The sequence below is a fragment of the Zingiber officinale genome, chromosome 2A, assembly GCF_018446385.1.
Source record: "Zingiber officinale cultivar Zhangliang chromosome 2A, Zo_v1.1, whole genome shotgun sequence".
Lineage (NCBI taxonomy): Eukaryota > Viridiplantae > Streptophyta > Magnoliopsida > Zingiberales > Zingiberaceae > Zingiber > Zingiber officinale.
This window is the reverse complement of record NC_055988.1, coordinates 1,384,079-1,393,823: the sequence shown is the minus strand read 5'-3', so window position 1 is coordinate 1,393,823 and position 9,745 is coordinate 1,384,079. Positions and strand designations below refer to the sequence as shown.

At 41.5% G+C, this 9,745-nt stretch overlaps 1 long non-coding RNA gene across 1 annotated transcript; it reads left to right on the top strand.

Annotated features, from left to right (window-relative positions):
- LOC122044344 lies at positions 1–1,356 on the top strand. Its single transcript, XR_006129519.1, has 4 exons — positions 1–729; positions 836–901; positions 976–1,066; positions 1,299–1,356. It is a non-coding gene; the product is annotated as an uncharacterized LOC122044344 (long non-coding RNA).
- The last annotated feature ends 8,389 nt before the right edge of the window (positions 1,357–9,745 follow it).

Genomic DNA, 9,745 nt, shown 5'->3' with positions numbered 1-9,745 from the left:
AGGAAAAGTTTATTTTATTTTTCTTTTCCTAATTCTTTTTCTTTTTCTTATTTTTATTTTTCGTTTTTCCCGTGTCCTCACCCAAATCTCGCCGAGTCCTCTTCTTCCCCGCGCCTTCTCCCCCTCACGGCGAATTTGCCCTAACCGCAACCGCAAGGAGGCGGTTTCCTCACTTCCTTGCCGTGCCCTAGCCGTGCGCCGCCGACGCCTCCTTCTCACTGCCTCTCCTCCGACAGTCGTTCGTCCCCTCGGCACTTCTTTTTCTCTTCTTCTCCACAGCAGCGACGTCGACTCCACAGCATAAGCCCCGGCGTCGCGTGAGCCACTGCCGACCCACTCTTCTCCGAGCCGATCCATCTTCGCCAGCCGACGAGAGCCAAGGGAAGCCGGTTGCTTCTTCTCCGACGCGACATTGCTACTGCCCGACACTGCCGGCCCTCCTTTATGCCCTAGCCTCAGCCGCGACACCCGACTTCAGCGACGCCACTGCCTGGCCTCTGCCGCCGTCGAACGGAGAGTGTCGGTCACCCTTTCCTCTGCCCTCGAGCCCGAGCACTGCCGACGCAGAAGTTCATCTGTGCCCTAGTACATCTGCCGGCCAATTTCTCCTTTGTTCTAGTATCGGCGATTGTACCTCCTTCCCTCTCTTGGCGGACGACTAGAGTCGTCGTAAAACAGGAGCTTAAGAAGGAGGCTGAGGGAAACAGTAGTCCGGCAATGGGATTGAAGGTGAGAGATTAAGGTTTGGTTTTGAATTTTTTTTGCTATGTTTGTGTCCTGCCGTGAGCAGTAATGTGTTTGGGCTTTAGCCATTCTTATTGAGGATGATCCACAGCTTCGGACATAACTTCCAGCAGCAAGATCTGTGGTTGTGAGTTGGCAGGAAGATACTTAGAGTGAGGTAAGCTTCGGTTGTTGATTAGGATTGTTGTTTGATTGGTTATTATCGATCTTGATTTCATCTGATCCGAACAGTGAAGAATTTCAGCAGCCAACAACCCTTGACGGCAGTAACTTCAGCCAACAACTCTTTGATTCCAGTACAAACCCATGGCTGTGAATTTAGGTATGGTGTAGGATAATGGATCCTTGTTATAGATTGAGTTGGTTTAAAATTTATCTAATGGAACGGTTAGGGTTAAGACAATTAACCCTAGTCAATTGTTATATTTTAATTTAGGTAGACAAATGGTTATGTGGATTAGGGTTTTCCCTAATTTAGTCTCGTGGATTTTGTTTAGCTATTTAAATTCTTATGAATTTTAGCTAAATAAAAATATATATATTGATTGGTACAGGACTTTGACGCGAGACGAGTATCTCGGAGTCAGATTGGACCTTTCTATTTTCGGAGGCGGGTACTTTTGACTTATGTCATTTGATATGCTTAGTAATTAAATTAACATGTTGCATTAATTGTGTTTCTTATCTGTTTCGGTTAATCACTACCCAAATCTTACATGCTTGATCGATTGATTGGTTTTGCATCTCGTATATTTTAGATTATACACGCTTATAGGGGTAGTGATATGTCATGCTTGACCATGTTCGGGACCTAGGTTTTATACCTTGTACCTTTGATTCGATATGATTCGTTGACCTAGGGTGCACTTTTCTATATATACGGATTAGGTCGGATGTTTATATGGTTATTGCCATGCATCGTTTGCATGATTGTCTTGTGCGATAGTCCGCCCATTATTGCTGAGCACATCGCCAGATTACATGGATCTGCACACACCAGACTCATGGGTTAGTGGTCGATCCAGGAAGAGTGTTGCTGCAGGGACTCTGTTAGGCACCGCTGGTCCGCTCATGGGTAGTGTGACACAACGTGTTATCCGGCAGGATTCCTCCCGTCTTTGAGTACCGAGTGAGAGCATTGCGCTCCCCCATCTACGATTTGGGGTAGGAGGATAGGTGTACCGACAAGATCCCGTCCACTCGATCCTCATCGAGTAGTGACGACAGTGCGGTTGTCAAAGACTACCCACTCGGCCTCACTTTTGTATGAGATGATCGCGTCGGGGGTGACCAGATCGATCATCGCATCATGATCGTTTATTTGTGTTTGTGTTTCACGATTTATATCTGCCGTATTTTTGGATACCTATGTTTCGATACATACAGGATTCCTTATCCCTGACCGCTTGACCTTATACTCGGGATCCGTTAGTAAGATTCTCCTGCTTATTTCGATGCATTCTTATCTTTCTTATCGTGAGACCGACGCACGATTAGCTTAGTGTTGTTTCTTTACTGCGATATCAACTGCCGAGTGTTGGACTCACCCGCCTCCATTGTTGTTATTTTCGGGTTGATGCTGTCAGGAGGGAGTTCCAGTCGCTAGTCCCCATCGCACGTAGTGCTACTCCATGGGTTTTGAGTTGTTTCATTTTAGCTTTTCACCATCAGACTTTATTTTAGTTTTGTTTTGGACTTACATATGGATATTGTATGGAATCTTTCCGTTGGATGAACTTTTCGTATGATTTGGATTTACTCTACTACATGCCTGCCTGAACGGCAGAAGAGGTAAGAAAAATCGGATTTGGGCTTTACGAGTGTAGTTGAGTAGGGTTGATTTCGAGTCAGAGTATTATTACTGCGTGGTTGTGTCAGCCAGAGGCTGAATATATATATATAAACTGCATGGTGATTGATTTTTATTACTGTTATTATTCCAGCCGCCTGTGGCTGAGTATTTAGTGCTTGTAGAAAATTTTGATTGTCCGCCGTACAGGGGAGATGCTGCCGAAATTTTCTCGGACAGGGACTCTTCTGGGGGCGTGACAAATCTTGTCGCTCTCTTGCATTTCAACTAGTATATCTTCTGTTAATACAGTCTTTTGCTGCATATACTGTTATAATATAAACATATTTAAAAAATATTCTATAGTGAAAATCGGGCACAATCATGCAACAGGAGTCAAGTAGGATATTATTTCTGTTAATTTTAAGGTTCTCATCCATACATATCTTAAAATAATTAACAGTATATTATCTTCATCTTGCATTTACTTCTACAAGCTTGTTATGTGTCTACTATAGTGAAAATACTCCCGCACCTCCTCTAACCTCCGACCACTTCATATGAAATTGTTCCCGTCTCCGCTTACCTCTGACCACCCTACATCACATTGCTTCCCTCCTTACCTCGACTCTTTTCAACAACCCACATGGCGTTGTTCCCCTCCTCCTTATAAAAAATCAGGTAGCTTCAACTCTCCAAACTACACGATGAAGATGAAGGTACTTACCTTCTTCTTCTTCCTCTTCGTTTTTGTCTTGGCTGCTGTGATGCTGCCTCCTCTTACAGCCGTTGAAGCCGTGGGTCAGTCTGCTGCTACAAGAGACGTCGCGACTCTTCTACCTCGTGAGAAGCATCCGCAGATTTATCGTACTGATATTTACCATTTATATTGAAATTTTCGGTATACCGAAAAGTTCAGTATACAGAAAAGTTCGGTACGATATTATACGTACTAAAATTTTTGGTATCGGTATAATATGTACCATTTTTGATATTTCGATATATACCAAAATATCCAATATAATTTTTTTTATAAATTATTTATTATTTTATTTAGGCTTAAAAGTTGTATGGGGCCAGCACCGCTGCCGCCAGTGAAGAAGTGAAGGAGCCTATTTACCGCCGCCAGTGAAGAAGTTAAAGAGCCTATTTATCGCTGCCAGTGAAGAAGTGAAGGAGCCTATTTTCTCCTTTTATAATAATCTACCACAAATCTTGTCGCTCTCTTGCATTTCAACTAGTATATCTTCTGTTAATACAGTCTTTTGCTGCATATACTGTTATAATATAAACATATTTAAAAAATCTTCTACAGTGAAAATCGGGCACAGTCATGCAACGGGAGTCAAGTAGAATATTATTTCTATTAATTTTAAAATTCTTATCCATGCATATCTTAACATAATTAACAATATATTATCTTCATCTTGCATTTTCTTCTACAAGCTTGTTATGTGCCTACTATAGTGAAAATACTCCCGCTCCTCCTCTTACCTCCGACCACTTCACATGAAATTGTTCCCGTCTCCACTTACCTCCGACCACTTTATATGAAATTGTTCTCATCTCCGCTTACCTCCGACCACCCCACATCACATTGCTTCCCTCCTTACCTCGACTCTTTTCAACAACCCACATGGCACTGTTCCCCTCCTCCTTATAAAAACTCAGGTAGCTTCAACTCTTCAAACTACACGATGAAGATGAAGCTACTTACCACCTTCTTCTTCCTCTTCGTTTTTGTCTTGGCTGCTGTGACGCTGCCTCCTCCTGCAGCCGCGGGTCAGTCGACTGCAAGAGACGCCGCGGCTCTTCTACCTCGTGAGAAGCGTCCACCGATTTATCGTAATGATATTCACCATTTATATTGAAAATTTTGGTATACCGAAAAGTTCAGTAATCAAAAAGTTCAGTATACAGAAAAGTTCGGTATGATATTATACGTACTAAAATTTTTGGTATCGGTATAATATAGACCATTTTTGATATTTTTGAATATACCAAAATATCCAAAATAAATTTTTTTATAAATTATTTATTTTTTTATTTAGGTTTAAAAGTTGTATGGGGGTAGCACCGCTGCCGCCAGTGAAGAAGTGAAGGAGCCTATTTTCTCCTTTTATAATAATCTACCACCAATCTTGTCGCTATCTTGGATTTTAACTAGTATATCTTCTGTTAATACAGTCTTTTGCTGCATGATGGTGGGCACATGGTATCTCTGGCGTAATGGCCAGGGGTCGTTGCTCAGGAACTGACGACCTGGGGTTTACCCCGCCATGCGTCTATGGCCTGTGTACCTGCATGAACCTCCCTCCATATCCGTGGGGCCGGCACTAGGGGGGCCGCTAAGGTAGCGGATCTACCTTTTTTTTGCTGCATATACTGCTATAATAGAAAAATATTTAAAAAATCTTCTACATTGAAAATCGGGCACAATCGTGCAACGGGAGTTAAGTAGGATATTATTTCTGTTAATTTTAAAGTTCTCATCCTTGCATATCTTAAAATAATTAACAGTATATTATATTCATCTTGCATTTACTTCTACAAGCTTGTTATGTGCCTACTATAGTGAAAATACTCCCGCTCCTCCTCTTACCTCCGATCTCTTCACATGAAATTGTTCCCGTCTCTGCTTACCTCCGACCACTTCATATGAAATTGTTCCTGTCTCCGCTTGCCTCCGATGCGGAGCCATCTGTGTCTCATGGAGACAGGATAGAGGTGAGACAAATAGGGTGCGGAGACTTTTGCAACTCCTGGATACAAGATGGAGGTTAGACAATGATGATGATAGTTTGGATAGAGATGGGCCACACAACATGATGGGCAGTGCTAATCGATACCTCAGTTTTGATATATCATATGGTGGATGAGTAGGTGGTCAGCGTGCATTACAAAGAGAGCAAGAGATGGCACTTGAGTGAGTATATGTATGTTGCCATGGTTTCCCTTTCAGATCTTGCAGTTCGTCAGATATGACATAAGGGACTCCATGGTTACTTTTGTATGGTTGTGCACATTTTGATGATATATATTTACCTTGTTGGTGCAATATCCCTCTGATTAAAGTTGACTAGGTTGACTAAGCTTGAGTTGGCTCAAGCTTGAGTATTGATGTTTTGGTTTCGATATTTGACAATATATAGAGATTGCTGGTGCAATCGTTAGTTTGGGGAGATTGGTGATACAATCTCCCTTTGGTCAATGTTTGACCAAGTTGAGAAGAAGAGGAGTCAAGTAGATCGAGATTGACCGGATACTTGACTAAAAAAGTCCTAACTAGAGGTTAGGTAAGGGCAAGTCTAGTAGGAAGGTTGGAAAAAGAGGAAAATCCAAGTGGGTCAACGTTGACTGGTCACTTAATGTTGAAAGTCCTAGTGAGTGAAGCCAGACAAAAGGAAAATCCTAATGAGTAATGCTAGGTGAAAGTCCTGGTAAGTGAAGCCCGACAGAAGGAAACTCCTAGTAAATGAAGTCAGGCAGAAGGAAAATTCTAATGAGTGAAGATAGGTGAAAGTCCGTGTGAGTGAAGTCAAGCAAAAGGAAAATCCTAGTGAGTGAAGCTAGGTGAAAGTCCTGGTGAGTAAAACCAGACAGCTGGAAATCCTGGTGAGTGAAGTCAGGTGATGTGAAAGTCCTAGTGAGTGAAGCCAAGCACCAGAAAAGTTCAAGTGGGTTAAGGATGATCGGGCATCTTGTGATTGGAAGTCCAAGTAGGTCAAAGAATTGACCGGATACTTGGCACAAAGAGAAAAGTCCAAGTAGGTCAAAGGATTGACCGGATACTTGGTACAAGGAGAAAATTACAAGTGGATCAAGGGATTGACTGGACACTTGGTAAAGAAGTCTCAATAGGTCAAGATTGACCGGATGCTCGGCAATCAGGAGTTCCAACAGGTCAAGTTGACCAGATGTTAAGTTTTGGATCCAAGACTTGAGTTAGGCAAGTTAGAGTTAGTCAATCAATCAAGTGATCAAGTAAACCAAAGCCTGATCGATCAGCCGATTGATTGGGAGAGTGTGTGTGAGTAGAAGCGGCCCAATCAATCAACCGATCGATTGAGAGTTTGAATCGTGAGCACAAAGGGGTGCCCAATCGATCGCGAGCACAAAGGGCTGGATTTCTCACAAGGATGTGAGGAGGCCTGAATCGATTGGTCAATCGATTCAGGGTTTTTCTAGCGAGAGATCATATGCACTCTGAATCGATCGACCGATCAATTCAAGTCTCCCCAGTCGATTGGTCAATCGATTGGGATATGACTGTTACTCAAGTAGTGAGCTTTGGACGTCTGTGATTGCATTGATATGACATGGCAAGCAATCGATTGGGAGGAAGGTCAATCGATTGGGAGCCCTAGAAGCACGAAGTATAAAGCCTTGGCAAGCTTTCTTCTCTACAGTTCTTGCACTAGACTTGGCACAATCTTCTTCATCGAGCTCATGGTTCTTCCGCTAGTTCTTGAAGCATCTTGGGGACAAGTGTTGTTGCACTTTCAAGAGTCAAGAGGCGTTCACAATCAATAAGAGATCAAGCAAGAAGAAGTTTTAATTTTGTATCTTTGTATTTTCTTCTTATGTGAGTATGTGAGTTGTATCTTGTTATGTGAGCTTGTACAAGGCTTCTCCGCCTCTCGAGTATTTCCGAGAAGGAGGTATTTGTTAGTGGAGTGAGTGCTTGCATGTGTAGATCCTTGGATTAGTCACCTCTTCTTGAGGTGAATACCAAGTAAATCTACGTGTTAGCATTGTGAGAATGTTTTGAGTTTTATTCCACTGCAAAATCATCAACACGAAGCAAGCCAACAAGCGCGAGAAGCTATTCCCCCCCCCCCCCCCCTAGCTCCGAAGTGTCCCAACATACCTTTCATTAAAAAATAGATATCCAATCAGATAGAGACAATCCAAACCCCTAGAAGGGGTATGGGGCGTAGCTCCTCAAAGTCCAATCGAAAAAAGATGATAGGACATTAGCAAAGACCATGAAGCCTGGTTTGAATAGCCAGGTGCCCGAACTTTTCTGATGAGCACAAAAGAGATTTCTCTATACATTGGATGGTTCATATCAGACACTCTAGGGGTTCAATGAGCCTAACCTCTCTCTAAGGCTAAGACCTTCAAAGGACACATCCCCCTTGGTTCATTCAAACGATGCGCGAAATAGATTCCCTAAGCCTCTGAGTGGCTACGGTTTACAGGATAAGTAAATTATTAAACACCACTCTAAGTCTACTAAAGTCCAAGCTCCCCACGAAGATGAACAAAGACCGCATGAAGACTTAGTTCCCCGGATCCAATCGGACATTGTTTAACACCAGGTCCAATCGGACATCATTTGACACCAGGTCCAATCGGACATCATTTGACACCAGGTCTAATTGGACATCAACAATGCTAAGTCTACTAAATGAACCTCATTAGGGGCCATTAAGGACCCAAACCTCTTGGAGACCCATCCAAGCTCAATTCTTCATTTACGGGCTCGTGAGGCCTCCTCTTAAGTAACACGTGCTCACTACTAAAGGATATCAACTAAAGACTCATTAAGTCATTTGGTCCATCAATCCACTGTCTCATTTAATGCTATGCAGGGGTTTGCCAAGAAATTCCTGAGACATATCTTTGCAACCAATAAGGGATACATCTCTACATCCCTATAATGAGACTTTCATATACTTAAAAATTTTAGATTTTTTAAATAAAATTTAAAACAGTATAAAAAAGTATTTTTATAATATTAATTAATATTTTTTATTTTAAATATATTTTATAGAGATAATTTAATTAGGGTTTATGAAAATCTATTCGAAATATCACACCTCAGTTGAGAATTGTTTAAATTAATTAAATATTTTTTTTCTTTTTTAGTGATAATAGGCATCATCACGCAACGCTTTCGACACCAACGAAGGCGTTGCGGGACACTTCCAGTGGCATCAGAAGTGTCACGGGACGCTTCCACAAGCCCCTGAAGCATCGCAGGACGCTTCCGGCAATGTCTCCCGCGGTGCTAGAAGCCTCCTGCAACACTTCCGGTGACGTCTCCCGCGGCAGCAGAAGTGTCCCTCGACGCTTCCGGCAGCACGTAGGTGTCCCATGATCATCGATCGCATGCGAAATTTATTCACATGCAATGCCGGTTTCGCTTTTGCACCAGAACCATAAATTCTAACAATTTCGGACGACACGGCTCATCGGGCGACACGGTTCAGCACTTCAAACACTGGTTACAAGAACATTGTATTTTGCTCTTCTGATATAGGCTTAAACAGAGCTCTTTATGTAGCCAACCCCACCAAGTTAGAACACAGCTTGATTTGTCTTTTTTGCTATAATACATGTGTTTTGTTTATTGCTATAGTCCATGTTAACTCGTGTCCTAAAAATCTAATGTCTCCTTCCCAACACATTTAGATTAAGAAGAGAAGGGGAAATCCCACCAATGTTATATATAGAGGTAAATTATAATTATATATAAAGGCTTGCTTACTTGGGTGACCGTTTAGGTATGGTGATAAGATGAGTTATATTATTATAATAAGATATCTCATTACATGTGGGAAGGAAAAAATACTATATAAAGGGAGCTCCGAGATTTTTTTATTATTTATGACCATCATCCCTACTGAACTGAGACTCAAAACTAACTTGAGCATCGGTCGAAGCAATTGTGTAGGTCGGGATCCATCTTAGCCTCATCTATTGACGTTTTCTTCTCTTGGCCTTCTGCGATATGGCAGGCTAACTCTAAATTTTGGATTTTTCCCAATTTGATGTCCTCTTGCAGTCAACGAGCAAGACATCTAGAATATATATTTAAACTTCTGAAATACAATATACATTGTTTGATGACATAGCACGTAGATCGAGAGGAAGAGAGAAAAACATTTGGGTGTATAACTTTACCAAAACATTATTAATTAACCTAACTTTAGTTCAAATTAATGATACATATGAGGTTTAGCCCATATATGCAATCTCAAAATTGAAAGATAGATTAAATTAGGGAAGAGAAAAAACAAAAGAAAATAAAACTCGAGAAATAAGAGAAGCTGAGCAAACATTTCATCTTGCTAAAGCAAAAATTCGTCTAAAAAGGATTAAATTCAACCATAATATTCTTCTTCCATTCTCTTCCCTTCCATCATCTCTCCTACACTATCTCATTCTTTATTTTTTTTTGGTAAAATTCCCCTTTTCTGTCTT